This window comes from Bufo bufo, chromosome 4, assembly GCF_905171765.1.
Source record: "Bufo bufo chromosome 4, aBufBuf1.1, whole genome shotgun sequence".
Lineage (NCBI taxonomy): Eukaryota > Metazoa > Chordata > Amphibia > Anura > Bufonidae > Bufo > Bufo bufo.
Window position 1 is genome coordinate 397,536,047 of NC_053392.1, and position 16,398 is coordinate 397,552,444.

At 44.7% G+C, this 16,398-nt stretch overlaps 1 protein-coding gene across 2 annotated transcripts in view; it reads right to left on the reverse strand.

The window, feature by feature from the left end:
* TAB2 (TGF-beta activated kinase 1 (MAP3K7) binding protein 2) overlaps window positions 1-16,026 on the reverse strand; it is a 142,134-nt gene extending 126,108 nt beyond the window's left edge. For both annotated transcript variants that reach the window (XM_040429267.1, XM_040429268.1), the window contains exon 1: window positions 15,692-16,026. The gene's annotated coding sequence lies outside the window, so the exon portion shown is untranslated. The remainder of the gene's footprint in view (window positions 1-15,691) is intronic.
* Window positions 16,027-16,398: the final 372 nt, after the last annotated feature.

Here is a 16,398-nt window from a genome sequence, read left to right on the forward strand (position 1 = left end):
AATTAAAAAGCTGGAATTACATTTATGTCACCTACAGCTCCCACATTATTTACCATACTTTTTCTTATTGAAAATCCTGTAACACGGTAGCATCTACAAAGCTTTGCTTTTCCAGTTTGTTTCACAGACATGTACTTGATGTAGTTTAAAACATAAAAAGCAAACAAGAACATCTCGAATTTTGTAAATTTGTAAGAATTTTTATTGCTTTTACTGTCTCATGCATTTTTTTAGTACAGTTAAAAAAACTGCCTAGAGAACAGAGGTCGCACTAAACTATCAGGTGTAAAAATACTTCTAGGGGCTCATGCACACAACCAATAGAGGTTTTGCGGTCCGTAAATCGCAGATTTGCAAAATACAGATACTGGCCATGTGCATTCCGTATTTTGCGGAACGGAACAGCTGGCCCCTAATAAAACAGTCCTATGCTTGTCCGTAATGTGGACAATAATAGGACATGTTCTATTTTTTTATTGAACAGACATATGGAGATGCAAGTAATTTCCGTTTTTTCTGCGGCCCAATTTAAGTGAATGGTTTCGCATACAGTGCGAAAAAAAATATATAAATAAAAAGTTTGCATGCATGAGCCCTAATACAGCTAAACACTTTAAAAATCAGGTCTAAGGGGCACTGCTTACAAGAATTAACAGTTACTGATAAATAATCACAATTTTTTTCAGAGTTTTTAAATGCTTGTATAAAGCGCCATAGCGATGGAGTATTGTCTGGTTCTATAGAGAAAACTATGGGGGGAAAAAGCCACATAGGGAGTATGCTGTGTTTTCTTTTGGCGGGGAGAGAAAAAAATAAAAAATAAATGTATTACTCAATAATTTACTATACAGTTTAAAGTAACATCAAAAGCAGCAGTATTGTTGGAAAGAAAAAAAATAAATAATCATAAATTGGCGTTTCCGACTCCAATCTGAAGTTTTGTAAAACGCCCCAAACTTATTAAAATGCAGCCCCTGAACCCAATTGAACATCTCTGGCGAGACCTGAAAATGAATTTCCACTGACAGTCCCCATCCATCCTGACAGAGCTTGAGAGAAGGTATGCAAACTGCAAACCTTGGGGCATCATACCCAAGGCGGCTGTAATCTCTGCCAAAGGTGCTCCAACTAAGTAAAAAGGGTCTGAATACTTATGTCAATGCAAGATTTTTGTTTTCTCTTTTCAATAAGATTTCAAACATTCTGTATTGACCTAGTCATTATGTGGTTCTGGGTGCAGAATGAGAGGGAGATGTGAAATAAGAGAAAGGGTCTGAAGCCTTACTGAATGCATTGCATGGCATTTTTTTAGGCTTTTCTCCCTTACACATCTCTATATAGGAGTTTAAAAAAAAGGACTGTTTAACCACCTCCGGACCGCCTAACGCAGGATCGCGTTCCGGAGGTGGCAGCCCTGCGCACAGTCACGCATATATGCGTAATCTCGCGAGACGCGAGATTTCCTGTGAACGCGCGCACACAGGCGCGCGCGCTCACAGGAACGGAAGGTAAGAGAGTTGATCTCCAGCCTGCCAGCGGCGATCGTTCGCTGGCAGGCTGGAGATGTGTTTTTTTTAACCCCTAACAGGTATATTAGACGCTGTTTTGATAACAGCGTCTAATATACCTGCTACCTGGTCCTCTGGTGGTCCCCTTTGTTTGGATCGGCCACCAGAGGACACAGGTAGCTCAGTAAAGTCCCACCAAGCACCACTACACTACACTACACCCCCCCCCCCCCCCCCGTCACTTATTAACCCCTTATTAGCCCCTGATCACCCCTGATCACCCCATATAGACTCCCTGATTACCCCCCTGTCATTGATCAACCCCCTGTAAAGCTCCATTCAGATGTCCGCATGATTTTTACGGATCCACTGATAGATGGATTGGATCCGCAAAACGCATCCGGATGTCTGAATGAAGCCTTACAGGGGCATGATCAATGACTGTGGTTATCACCCCATATAGACTCCCTGATCACCCCCCTGTCATTGATTACCCCCCTGTCATTGATTACCCCCCTGTAAAGCTCCATTCAGACGTCCGCATGATTTTTACGGATCCACTGATAGATGGATTGGATCCGCAAAACGCATCCGGACGTCTGAATGAAGCCTTACAGAGGCATGATCAATGACTGTGGTGATCACCCCATATAGACTCCCTGATCACCACCCCTGTCATTGATCACCCCCCCTGTCATTGATCACCCCCCCTGTCATTTATCACCCCCCCTGTCATTTATCACCCCCCCTGTCATTTATCACCCCCCTGTCATTTATCACCCCCCCTGTCATTTATCACCCCCCCTGTCATTTATCACCCCCCCTGTCATTTATCACCCCCCCTGTCATTTATCACCCCCCCTGTCATTTATCACCCCCCCTGTCATTTATCACCCCTCTGTAAGGCTCCATTCAGACATTTTTTTTTTTCTTACAAAGTCTCATATTCCACTAACTTGTGTCAAAAAATAAAATCTCACATGAACTCACCATACCCCTCACGGAATCCAAATGCGTAAATTTTTTTAGACATTTATATTCCAGACTTCTCACGCTTTAGGGCCCCTAGAATGCCAGGGCAGTATAAATACCCCACATGTGACCCCATTTCGGAAAGAAGACACCCCCAGGTATTTCGTGAGGGGCATATTGAGTCCATGAAAGATTGAAATTTTTGTCCCAAGTTAGCGGAACGGGAGACTTTGTGAGAAAAAAATTAAAAATATCAATTTCCGCTAACTTGTGCCAAAAAAAAAAAAATATTTCTATGAACTCGCCATGCCCCTCATTGAATACCTTGGGGTGTCTTCTTTCCAAAATGGGGTCACATGTGGGGTATTTATACTGCCCTGGCATTCTAGGGGCCCCAAAGCGTGAGAAGAAGTCTGGTATCCAAATGTCTAAAAATGCCCTCCTAAAAAGGACTTTGGGCACCTTTGCGCATCTAGGCTGCAAAAAAGTGTCACACATCTGGTATCGCCGTACTCAGGAGAAGTTGGGGAATGTGTTTTGGGGTGTCATTTTACATATACCCATGCTGGGTGAGAGAAATATCTTGGTCAAATGCCAACTTTGTATAAAAAAAATGGGAAAAGTTGTCTTTTGCCAAGATATTTCTCTCACCCAGCATGGGTATATGTAAAATGACACCCCAAAACACATTCCCCAACTTCTCCTGAATACGGCGATACCACATGTGTGACACTTTTTTGCAGCCTAGGTGGGCAAAGGGGCCCATATTCCAAAGAGCACCTTTAGGATTTCACAGGTCATTTACCTACTTACCACACATTAGGGCCCCTGGAAAATGCCAGGGCAGTATAACTACCCCACAAGTGACCCCATTTTGGAAAGAAGACACCCCAAGGTATTCCGTGAGGGGCATGGCGAGTTCCTAGAAATTTTTATTTTTTGTCACAAGTTAGTGGAAAATGATGATTTTTTTTTTTTTTTTTTCATACAAAGTCTCATATTCCACTAACTTGTGACAAAAAATAAAAACTTCCATGAACTCACTATGCCCATCAGCGAATACCTTGGGGTCTCTTCTTTCCAAAATGGGGTCACTTGTGGGGTAGTTATACTGCCCTGGCATTCTAGGGGCCCAAATGTGTGGTAAGGAGTTTGAAATCAAAAAAAGTGTCACACATGTGGTATCTCCGTACTCAGGAGAAGTTGGGGAATGTGTTTTGGGGTGTCATTTTACATATACCCATGCTGGGTGAGAGAAATATCTTGGCAAAAGACAACTTTTCCCATTTTTTTTATACAAAGTTGGCATTTGACCAAGATATTTATCTCACCCAGCATCGGTATATGTAAAATGACACCCCAAAACACATTCCTCAACTTCTCCTGAATACAGAGATACCAGATGTGTGACACTTTTTTGCAGCCTAGGTGGGCAAAGGGGCCCATATTCCAAAGAGCACCTTTCGGATTTCACTCGTCATTTTTTACAGAATTTGATTTCAAACTCCTTACCACACATTTGGGCCCCTAGAATGCCAGGGCAGTATAACTACCCCACAAGTGACCCCATTTTGGAAAGAAGAGACCCCAAGGTATTTCGTGATGGGCATAGTGAGTTCATAGAAGTTTTTATTTTTTGTCACAAGTTAGTGGAATATGAGACTTTGTAAGAAAAAAAAAAAAATAAATCATTTTCCGCTAACTTGTGACAAAAAATAAAAAGTTCTATGAACTCACTATGCCCATCAGCGAATACCTTAGGGTGTGTACTTTCCGAAATGGGGTCATTTGTGGGGTGTTTGTACTGTCTGGCCATTGTAGAACCTCAGGAAACATGACAGGTGCTCAGAAAGTCAGAGCTGCTTCAAAAAGCGGAAATTCACATTTTTGTACCATAGTTTGTAAACGCTATAACTTTTACCCAAAGCATTTTTTTTTTACCCAAACATTTTTTTTTTATCAAAGACATGTAGAACAATAAATTTAGAGCAAAATTTATATATGGATGTAGTTTTTTTTGCAAAATTTTACAACTGAAAGTGAAAAATGTCATTTTTTTGCAAAAAAAATCGTTAAATTTCAATTAATAACAAAAAAAGTAAAAATGTCAGCAGCAATGAAATACCACCAAATGAAAGCTCTATTAGTGAGAAGAAAAGGAGGTAAAATTCATTTGGGTGGTAAGTTGCATGACCGAGCAATAAACGGTGAAAGTAGTGTAGGTCAGAAGTGTAAAAAGTGGCCTGGTCTTTCAGGGTGTTTAAGCACTGGGGGCTGAGGTGGTTAAAGCATACAAGATAGAAAAAAAATTTTTGCCACCAAGAAAAAATAAAATAAAAATTGTGTGAAGGAAGCCCTAGGATTCACTTGTGGCTTTGGCTCAAAAAATGCATTTCTAAAAGGGGAGAACTATTGTCAAGTATAATACAGCACAGTTTGACAATGATGACAAAACTATAATGCAAAATGTAAAGTATGGCTGAAGATGTTCCAAACAGTCAAAACTTCAGGAAACAAGCCCCATCTGGACCACAAAGCTTCTAGCTCATCCATTTAAAGAGGACCTTTCACCGATTCTTACCCTATGAACTAAGTATACATACATGTGGAGCGGCGCCCGGGGATCTCACTGCACTTACTATTATCCCCGGGCGCCGCTCCCTTCTCCTGCTATGTCCTCCGGTATCTCCGTTCCCTAAGTTATGGTAGGCGGAGTCTGCCCTAGTGCTGGCCAATCGCATTGCAGAGCTCACAGCCTGGGAGAAAATAACCTCCCAGGCTGTGAGCTCTGCGCTGCGATTGGCCAGCGCTAGGGCAGACTCCGCCTACCATAACTTAGGGACTGGTATCTCCGCCTACTATAACTTAGTGAGCGGAGATACCGGAGGGCATAGCGGGAGAACGGAGCGGCGCCCGGGGATAACAGTAAGTGCAGTGAGATCCCCGGGCGCCGCTGTACATATCTGTATAGTTAGTTCATAGGGTAAGAATCGGTGAAAGGTCCTCTTTAAAGCAGTTTATTTTCCACAAGACTGACTATAGCAGGTAGTAAAGGTAGGCTCACATGCTGCACAATGTGGCTAACACCCCCTACCCCAACACACAGATAGTAGCTGTTCTCAAGGTGGAGGCAGTCACACGGTGTAGCTGTGGCTCCATCCAATGCAATACCAAGCACGACCTATGAAATATACGGCATTGTGCTTGGAGGCTGCAGCACTTACTGTAGTGCCCAGCCTCTTCTAACAGCTGATCAGCAGAGGTCCCAGGAGTTGGACCCCCGCCAATCTGATCTTGTGGGTGAAATTTCAGGCTGAACCTAAAATGCACTCTACTCTTTACAGGAGAACTTAATGTGACCTTCTCTAAATTTTTTGATGCACATGTCCAACTGTTCAATGTTTCAGTTCTTTTTGCACAACTTGCTGTTCTCTAACAAGGAGCTTAATGGCAAAATTCACAACCGGTGTTTGATCCATGAATCACCTAATAAATTTCCTGGTTCAATTAGAATTGGTATTTAAACAGTCCTCCTCTTGCTGTTCACATTTTGACGTTATGAGACCAAGACGACGCCTAACAATTGGTCAACAGTACCTCACCATTGCGAGGCTTTAAGCAGGATGTTCTTAGACAAAAGTGGCCACTGAGCTTAGAGAGTCACAGAGTGTCATCAGCAGGTTGCAACAGAGACTGGAAGAGTCACAGAAAGGCATAGAAGTGGAAGTCCTTTGGCCACATCCCATACTGATGACCGCTTCACTGTGAACAATGCTCTGCGAATCCAGATAATGAATGCCACACAACTCTAAGCACATTTAACAGGGGTGAGAGGCACTCAACTGTCACATCAGACCACTCGAAATCAGCGTGCTAGACAACCTGCAAGGGTACCTGACCACAACACCAGGCACAGGCATCATCATCTTGCATGGGCCAGGGAGCAGCTACGCTGGATGAGTCGATTCACGCTTAGCAGAAATTATGGCGGCCAACGATGTTCGAGACGTCAAGGAGAGCGCTATGACGCCTTCGGTGGTGCTACAGTGTGGGCAGATGTCTAGTCAATACAGAACTGCCCTACACTTTGTGAATGGTTCAGTGACAAGCCCATACTACTTAAATAACATAATTAATCCAGTCACTGTCCCTCTGCATGAACACAGGCCTAATTTCATCTTCATGGATGACAGTGCTCCAGCTCATCAATGTCAAATCATTAGAGAACGGCTGCTGGAGACTGAGGTACCTCAAATGGAGTGGTCTGCACTTTCTCCAGACCTGAATCCAATAGAAAACCAATGGGATTTTTAAAGCTTTGACTGTGCTTGATAAATTACATGATAATTGTTTTGTTTTGGTTGTTACAGACCACTATGAAATATATTAAGGGGGTTTTATTTTTTCTGTTTCTTCCATGGAAAAAGGTGTATTTTTCTACATAAAACTTTACTTAATCCCACAAAGGGTACTTCGACATGTGATCCTCCAATTGTTTCTATAATACACTGTACTACGTATGTAGTACAGTGTATTATACGGTCAGTGGGATACTGACATGAACTGTAACAGGCTTGCCTTTGGCATGGCCTAATAGCCATACACAGAAGGCAGACCTGGGGGGGACTTCATTAGACCCCCAGCTGCCACATGGAGACATCAGCACCCTACAATCTCATTCATAGTGGTGCGTATGGGCGACAGGGGAAGTCACCTTTCTATGTTACAACTTAGATGCTGTAGTCGCTATTGACTATGGCATCTAGGTTAAACAGTTTGTAGTTCTGCTGCTTCAGGCTGAATGTCATAAGACAGCTTAGCTCCTGCTCTTCCCTGGATGGGAGACCCATGCAGCACTTATACTAGGCAGTGGTAAAAATGCTGCACCCTAGCCTAAGAACCCTTAGTGACAATTGTTAAAAGGAATATCTGTGGTCATTAAGCGGTTAATCAGCAAGGCCAACTTTACCAGGCAGTTCTTTAAAATAAAGAGAAGGCATGAGGTCATGAGGATATTTTTGGCACTATGGTGTCTACCAGTAAAAAGCATGCACTAGAGTCATCCCCTATGTTGGTCTATGGGGATGAAAACGGTGAGAATATTAATTCTGCAGCGTAACAGAACACAACTAATGTATTGTGGATTTCTTGTCTCTGAATATCATTCCTTTCAATGGAGATATGATCCACAGAAATCTGCAACATAACTCACAAAGAAAATACCCATCAGGTTCCACTGCAGAAAATTCTGCAACAAAATTCACATTCAAATTTGTAGAACTCCAACCTGCGGATTTTGTTGCGGAAAATTCCGCTAGAAGTGAGGGCGCACTAAGGGTACCTGCCCACTATGCAGAATTACCTGCATACTACAGTACCAGCAAAGTGTCCGATTCTCATGTACACGTCGCTTCTCTCTCCCAAGCAGATTTAGAAATCTGCAGCGTGTCAATCGTGTGATTTTTGGTGCGCACTTCACCCTTTTTAATGGAAGGAAGAGATTTCCACCAAATACCACAAGTAACACATGCAGTGGATTTTCTCTTCTGAAATCTGCACTTAGCAGGTACCCTATGGCTGCTTTCACACAGGTTTTTTCTGGCGTTTGTCTTTTCAAATCCACAGTATGCTGTAGCAATTCACGTTTTTTTCCAGGCCTATCCCGATTAATTTGCTTTTAACGGAAAAAAATGCATAAAGAAAACGCTAGTGAGCAAATACCGTTAGAGGAAAAAAAAAGCCCCCGCAAAAAAAAAAAAAAAAAAAAAAAAAAAAAGAGCCTTGAACTTGGTGTTTTTGACCCCTTAAGGGCTCAGCCCTATTTCGCCTTAAGGACTTGGCCATTTTTTGCAAATCTGACCAGTGTCATTTTAAGTGCTGATAACTTTAAAACGCTTTGACTTAGGCCTCCTGCACACGAACGTATTTTTTTGCGGTCCGCAAAAACGGGTCCCGTTTTTCCGTGATCCGTGACCGTTTTTTCGTCCGTGGGTCTTCCTTGATTTTTGGAGGATCCACGGACATCCACTGTGCCACCAACGAATTATTACAATAGAGGGAGGGGGGGCCGCACTGGCCACCAACCTATTATTACAATAGAGGGGGGGGGCCGCACTGGCCACCAATGATATTCAAACTGGGGAGGGGGGGGGGGGGGGGGGTCTGCCCCCTGCTGCCTGGCAGCCCTGATCTCTTACAGGGGGCCGTGATCAGCACAATTAACCCCTTCAGGTGCCGCACCTGAAGGGGTTAATTGTGCTGATCACGGCCCCCTGTAAGAGATCGGGTGCTGCCAGGCAGCAGGGGGCAGTCTTGTACACAGTTTGTAGTGTATTCTAACTAGAAGCGTCCCCATCACCATGGGAACGCTTCTGTGTTAGAATATACTGCCGGTTCTGAGTTTTCACGAAGTGAAAACTCAGCTTTGAAAAAGCTTTTATACAGACGGATCTTCGGATGTGTGCATCCGTGTTCTTTCACGGACCCATTGACTTGAATGGGTCCGTGAACCGTTGGCCGTGAAAAAAATAGGACAGGTCATATTTTTTTCACGGCCAGGAAACACGGATCACGGATGCGGCTGCAAAACGGTGCATTTTCCGATTTTTCCACGGACCCATTGAAAGTCAATGGGTCCACGAAAAAAAAACGGAAAACGGCACAACGGCCACGGGTGCACACAACGGTCGTGTGCAGGAGGCCTTATCCAGGCCATTCTGAGATTGTTTTTTCATCACATATTGTACTTCATGAAACTGGTAAAATGAAGTAAAAAAAAAAAATCTTTTTAATTACAAAATTTACCCAAAATTTGTAAAAAGAAAATTACAAGTTTCAATTTCTCTACTTCTATAATACATAGTAATACCTCCAAAAATAGTTATCACTTTACATTCCCCATATGTCTACTTCATGTTTGGATCATTTTGGGAATGATATTTTATTTTTTGGGGATGTTACAAGGCTTAGAAGTTTAGAAGCAAATCTTGAAATTTTTCTGAAATTTTCAAAAACCCAATTTTTAGGGACCAGTTCAGGACTGAAGTCACTTTGTGAGGCTTACATAATAGAAACCACTCAAAAAGGACCCCATTCTATAAACTACACCCCTCAAGGTATTCAAAACTGATTTTACAAACTTTGTTAACCCTTTAGGCGTTCCACAAGAATTAATGGAAAATAGAGATACAATTTCAAAATTTCACTTTTTTGGCAGATTTTCCATTTTAAATTTTTTTTTCCAGTTACAAAGCAAGAGTTAACAGCCAAACCAAACTCAATATTTATGGCCCTGATTCTGTAGTTTACAGAAACACCCCATATGTGGTCGTAAACCGCTGTACGGGCACACGGCAGGGCGCAGAAGGAATGCCATACAGTTTTTGGAAGGCAGATTTTGCTGGACTGTTTTTTTGACACCATGTCCCATTTGAAGCCCCCCGATGCACCCCTAAGAGTAGAAACTCCAAAAAAGTGACCCCATTTTAGAAACTACGGGATAGGGTGGCAGTTTTGTTGGTACTAGTTTAGGGTACATATGATTTTTGGTTGCTCTATATTACACTTTTTGTGAGGCAAGGTAACAAGAAATAGCTGTTTTGGCACAGTTTTTATTTTTTGTTATTTACAACATTCATCTGACAGGTTAGGCTACTTTCACACTAGCGTTCGGGGCTCCGCTTGTGAGTTCCGTTTGAAGGGGCTCACAAGCGGCCCCGAACGGATCCGTCCAGCCCTAATGCATTCTGAATGGATGCGGATCCGCTCAGAATGCATCAGTCTGGCTCCGTTTGTCCTCCGCTCCGCTCAGCAGGCGGACACCTGAACGCAGCTTGCAGCGTTCAGGTGTCCGCCTGGCCGTGCGGAGGCAAACGGATCCGTCCAGACTTACAATGTAAGTCAATGGGGACGGATCCGTTTGAAGATGACACAGTATGGCTCAATTTTCAAACGGATCCGTCTCCCATTGACTTTCAATGTAAATTCAAAACGGATCCGTTTGCATTATCATGAACAAAAAAAAAAATTTTTTTTTTTTTTTTTTTTTTGTTCATGGTAATTCAAACGGATCCGTTCTGAACGGATCTAAGCGTTTGCATTATAGGTGCGGATCCGTCTGGGCACATACCAGACGGATCCGACCTAAACAGGTGTGAAAGTAGCGTTAGATTATGTGGTATTTTTATAGACCAGTTTGTCACGGATGCGGCGATACCCAATAAGTATACTTTTTTTTATTTATGTAAGTTTTACACAATGATTTATTTTTTTAAACAAAAAAAAATCATGTTTTAGTGTTTCCATAGTCTGAGAGCCATAATTTTTTCAGTTTTTGGGCGATTACCTTGGATAGGGTATGATTTTTGCGGGATGAGATGATGGTTTGATTGGCACTATTTTGGGGTGCGTGTGACTTTTTGATCGCTTGCTATTGCACTTTTTGTGATGTAAGGTGACAAAAAATTGTTTATTTAGCACAGTTTTTATATTTTACGGTGTTCATCTGAGGGTTAGGTCATGTGATATGTTTATAGAGCCGGTCGATACGGACGCGGCAATACCTAATATGTATACTTTTTTTCCCCCGCTATTTTTTACCAATTTTTTTTTTACTTTATTTGGGTCCCTAAGGGGATAAAGCCCAAAAATACAGAAGCCAGAATTCATGTGTGCATGGACCCTAATACAAATACAGCCAAGCCCACCAGACACACAGTCTACAGCAGGCATGCTCAACCTGCGGCTCTCCAGCTGTTGCAAAACTACAACTCCCATCATTCCCTGACCACTTACAGCCATCATCCTACAGAAAGGCATTGTGGGAGTTATAGTTTTACAACAGCTGGAGGGCCACAGGTTGAGCATCCCTGGTCTACAGGGTGAAGCAGAGAGACAACCTATACAGGTCAACAACAGAGCACAACGCTACCTTATCTGCACCTACCTGCAAACACTTACGGTACATCTGAAAGAGCATTCAACATTGTGACCACTCATTAGAGAAAAAGACGGACATAGCTAAGAAGATCTTTGAATATAATTATTACACAAAACATAAAAATGGCCATAAGTAAGACACTGGCAGATTTAAGGGAACTGATCAATATAGCAAGTCAATCAGCGACTGTTAAAGGGGTTTTTCGGTAATAATTTATATCAAGTGCCCGCAGCATGCCCCCTGAAACAGAAGCTTCATACTAGCCTGCTGCCTCAGTCCCCACGACGTTTCTCTCCGGCTGGCCATGGTCACAGCCAATGACTGGCTTCAGTGGTGAAATGGCCACAAGCAGCATGACATGCTGAGGCCAGTCACTGGCTGGAGCGGTCCAAGTAACCATGCCAATGACCCAGATGGAAACAGCGCAGGCAGAAGAAGGCTGCAGGAACTTGATTTTTTTTTTAAATGACAGAAAAACCCCTTTAATATCTCCATTTATATGGGGCAATCATCATCACAGTAAATGACCAATTGTTGGTGCATTCATTAAAGACCATGAGTTGAAAGGTGGCGGTCTGTTTCCCAAATTTATGAAAGTCCCAAAGTGCTTGTAAAATTAGGCACAGTTACAGTGTCACCGCAAAGTCCCATCCTGCCATATTCCATCCCCCCACAACTCTGACAGGTCAACCAGTCACCTTGTGCAAAATTCTTCCGACTTTTCCAAAAGTCACAACCGATAAAGCCACAGAAAATAATCATCCTACAAGGCAAATGACCAATAAATTATCCATAAAGAGGACCTGTCACCTCTCCTGACATGTCTGTTTTAATAGCTCCATGCATTCCCCGTGTAATAACAATTCTGGAATATCTAGTTTTATGGCTCTATGTTGTCCCATTCCTCTATTATTTCTACTAAAAGTTATGAATGAATTGCTAGCAGTCTGCAGTAAGGGTACAGAGGGGTGGTAACCAGTGTGGGGTGGTGTACCTGCTCAGTCTCCCTCTATCCAATCAGTGCTGCCATTGTCAGACTGGGCAGGTACACCCCCCCAACTGGTTACCACCCCTCTGTACCCTTACTGCAGACTGCTAGCAATTCATTCATAACTTCTAGAAGAAATAAGAGGAATGGGACAACATAGAGACACAAGACTAGATACTCCAGAATTGTTTGTATGTGGGGAATGCATGGAGCTAGGAGTGGTGACAGGTCCTCTAAGACTCATGCACACAACCGTATGTATTTTAGGGTCCGCAAAAAAATAAGGATGACGTCCGTGTGCATTACATATTTTGCGGAACGGAGCAGGTGGCCCCTAACAGAACAGTCCTATCCTTGTCCGAAAAGTGGACAAGAATAGGACATGTTTTTTTTTTGTTTTTTTGTTTTTTTTGTGGAACATGGAATGCACACAGTAACTTCCGTTTTTTTTTTTCTTGGCAGACCCATTGAAATGAATGGTTACGCATACAGTCCAAAAAAAATACATACATACACGGAAAGAAAATACGATTGTGTGCATATGAGCCCTTAAAGGTAGCACACCAGAAAAGGTTGCTTTTTACTCCATTTACAAGTTAAAAACTGATTAATCTGGACCCAGATTACCGCTGCCTAATACAGCATCCACTAAACACAAGACATTTTCAAAATCTCATGTACACGGTGCAGAATTTCCCTGCACGGAAATTGACCTGCAGTGCGGTTTTAGGAATTCATGGCATGTCAATCTGCTGCTGCGGTTTTTCACCTTGGAGGTAACGGACCCGCTTACGGTTTAGCCCCACTGACCAGAGCTACCGGCGCAGTGTGCTTTTAAACTGCAGCGCTAACTCGCTTTGAAAACAATAGGAGTCAGATACCACACAACAGCCCCCAGAAATTTGTAGCAGAGTCTGCACCAAAAACCGCCATGTGAACGGGCCCTTTGTGCGGATTTTCTGAGCAGATTTCACCTCTTGCAATGCAAAGAGCGAGATCTGGGGCAAGTAGCACATGCAGATACGCAGCGACCGTTACACTGCTGTGCGAATGCACCCTCAGCGGACGTTTACACGGGACATATAATCTTCGGAATTTCAGATGCAAAGTGAATGAGATTAGTGGCGCATTCAGAAGACCGGATGTATTTAGTGGTCTGAAAAAACACAGGTGAAGTCAATTTTGCATCCATTTTTTCTGGAGACCCACTGTAGCAATGTCCGTTTTTGTCCAAAAACGGACCAGAAGACATGTTCTATATGTTTTGTGGGACAACGAAATGGGCATACGGATGTGGAAAGCAAACTGAGCGCTGGGCACATTGTTTGCGGACACATTTAAATGAATGGTCTGCATCCAATCTCCAAAAATTGAGGATAGGACCAAAAATACAGTCGCGTGAATGGGGTCTTAGGCCATGCTTCCACGTAGCGTGCCACTTTTTCTCAGCAAAAACAGGTGTTTTATGTGCTTCACCTGAACTCATGAGAAACTGCTGCAATTCTCCAAAAACTACTGCAGACTTGTCATGTTGGTCGGCACGCCACAGTTGAACGGCGATCTTTAAGAAAACGTGTGCACGTGCTGCATGAAAAGATTGGCGCGCAATCCATGGGGAAATGGAGACCGTGCAGATTATAAATCCACTACATCCATTTACGCTGCAAAATTCCACTACGGACTGCAGCCATCACAATGGACAGGGTGAAATCTGCATTTGTGTGCTGCAATTTACATCCCATGTGGACGTAGACTTAAAGGGGTTGTCCAGCTTTTATTAGGTGATGGCCTATCCTTAAGCGCCGACACCCTGCCGCTCCCCAAATGGTGTAGCTGTCACCAGAACTACACGGCTCTGTCAACTGTGTAGTGGATGGAGGTCATCACTGTAGCGCTGGTCCTATTCACGTCAATGGGGGCAGCGCTGTAGTAACGTGATCCCGCTACACAAACAGCTGATTAGTGGAAGTGTGTGGCGCCGGACCCCCGCTGACCAGCTAGTGACGGCCTATCCAGAGGCTAGGCCTTCGCCAAGTAAAAAGTTGGACAAGCCTTTTAAGGGTCCAATCACACGTCAGTGGTGTATTGCGGATCCGCAATACAACCGGCCGGCAGCCCCCATAGAACAGCCTATTCTTAGCCGCAATTGCAGACAAGACTAGGACATGTTCTATTTTTTTGCAGAGCCGCGGATCAGAAGTTCGGGGCCGCACTCCGGAAATGCGGATAGCACATAGTGTGCTCTCCGCATACCTTTCTGCCCCATTGAGAATGAATGGGTCCGCACCCTCTCCCGATATTGCGGACCTGTGAATGGACCCTAAGGGGTTTTCTAGGACTATCAGGATCAGCCATCAATGTTTGATCACTGGGGGTCTGACCTCCGCCTTCACTGCAAGGATACCGGTTGTCAGATTCCCACAAATCAGACACTGACCACCTAGATATAGAACGGGCCACTACTATTATCATCCAAGAGAACCACTTTAATGGGGCCCATGTGGCACGGAATAGACTAAGCCAGGGTTCAGCAAACCTCTGCACTCCAGCTGTTCTGAAACTACAACTCCCAGAATCCACCTTTCCCTTCTACGGGAACAGGCAGGTAAGTGTGCATGCTGGGAGTTGTAGTTTCACAGCAGCTGGAGTGCCGAAGGCTGCTGATCCCTGGTCCCTATCAAAGACACTAGACTGGCTGCTGGGGCTCTCAGCACCAGTGTGAACAGCGTCTGGCAGAAGCAGTTTTTGGGGGGACGGTTATAGCTCGGCTATGTGGGCAACCTGACAGCAGATCAACAGTTTGTGTGAAAGCCAATCACGTGTGTAATACGCAGGCGTCCCCTGATGTCAGGAAGCAATTGTCCTGCTCTAGACCTGACCAGATGGCCTTTACCACATACATGAAGACATACTGCCAGCAGTGGTGAGCATCTCCAACAACTTCACCCTGTAAGGTGCCACATGACAATATACCCAGGGGCAAAGCTGCCACACACTATCACCATGCTCCAATGTGGCAGAAGATGCCAGGTGTGCCCCTCAGCCAGACCTGGAGTGAATGAAACCACCAGGTCGGTCCAGTATCTGGAGGGGTGGGGGAGGGGGCGCACACCTCGGTCAGGTAATGGCAGGCACGTATGACAGGAGGCCTGCCACACACAAGTGTCAGTGACAGGCCTGGAGCCGGGGCCTACAGCTTTATCACCGCCCATCTCCCCCTCCAGCGCTCAGGCCTGGGCCCACTTCCCCAACAGGCCCCAATAGCAGAACTACTTCCCCGCTCACCTCACAGCCTTCTCCTCCGCCGCCAGCTCGGATAAGGGGCCGGCGTGACGCCGCGACACCTCTCCGTCAGCCTCCTTGTGAAGCTAGGTCCAGCGGGGGGGGAGGGGGACAAGCGTAGCTACTGCTGCCCCGGCCCGGCAATCTCACCGCCACCTCCCCCCCTCCGCTGCACTGCAAAGTCCCGGCCACAAAATCCTGTCAGGCCCAGTCCAGAATGTCCCGCGCTCCGCCAGCGGAACCAAGCGTCTCTGACGTCACCAGTCCCGGAACGTAACGGTCCCTCCTCTAGCTGAGTTCTGTCTATGACTCCTCTGCTTCCAGGCAAGAGGCGAAACCAAAATACTAGCAGGGCGAAATATGGCGGACGAGAGCCAAGGGAGATCCCGCGAGAGGAGGAGGGGGAGCCTTGCTGTGGTGACGTGACCATGTCCCCTCCTGCCCGGTGTTGCCAGAGACGCTGTGGGACTGGGCAGCCTGCTGGATGCCAGGGCGGCTGTAAATAACTGTGTTTCCATTCACCCACAGCAAGTAGAGATGCTGACAGGGGTGAGGTAGGGTCAGGTCACACAGCACATTGCGGTTTATAGGTCAGAAAAAATAAATAACTGCTAGTGGTGCTTGGTCAATGATCACACAGCCAAAGCGATGCCCCCTTTATTTTGGGTTCTGTATCCGTTTTGCCGGAACACTCGGGGCTGGATCCGACA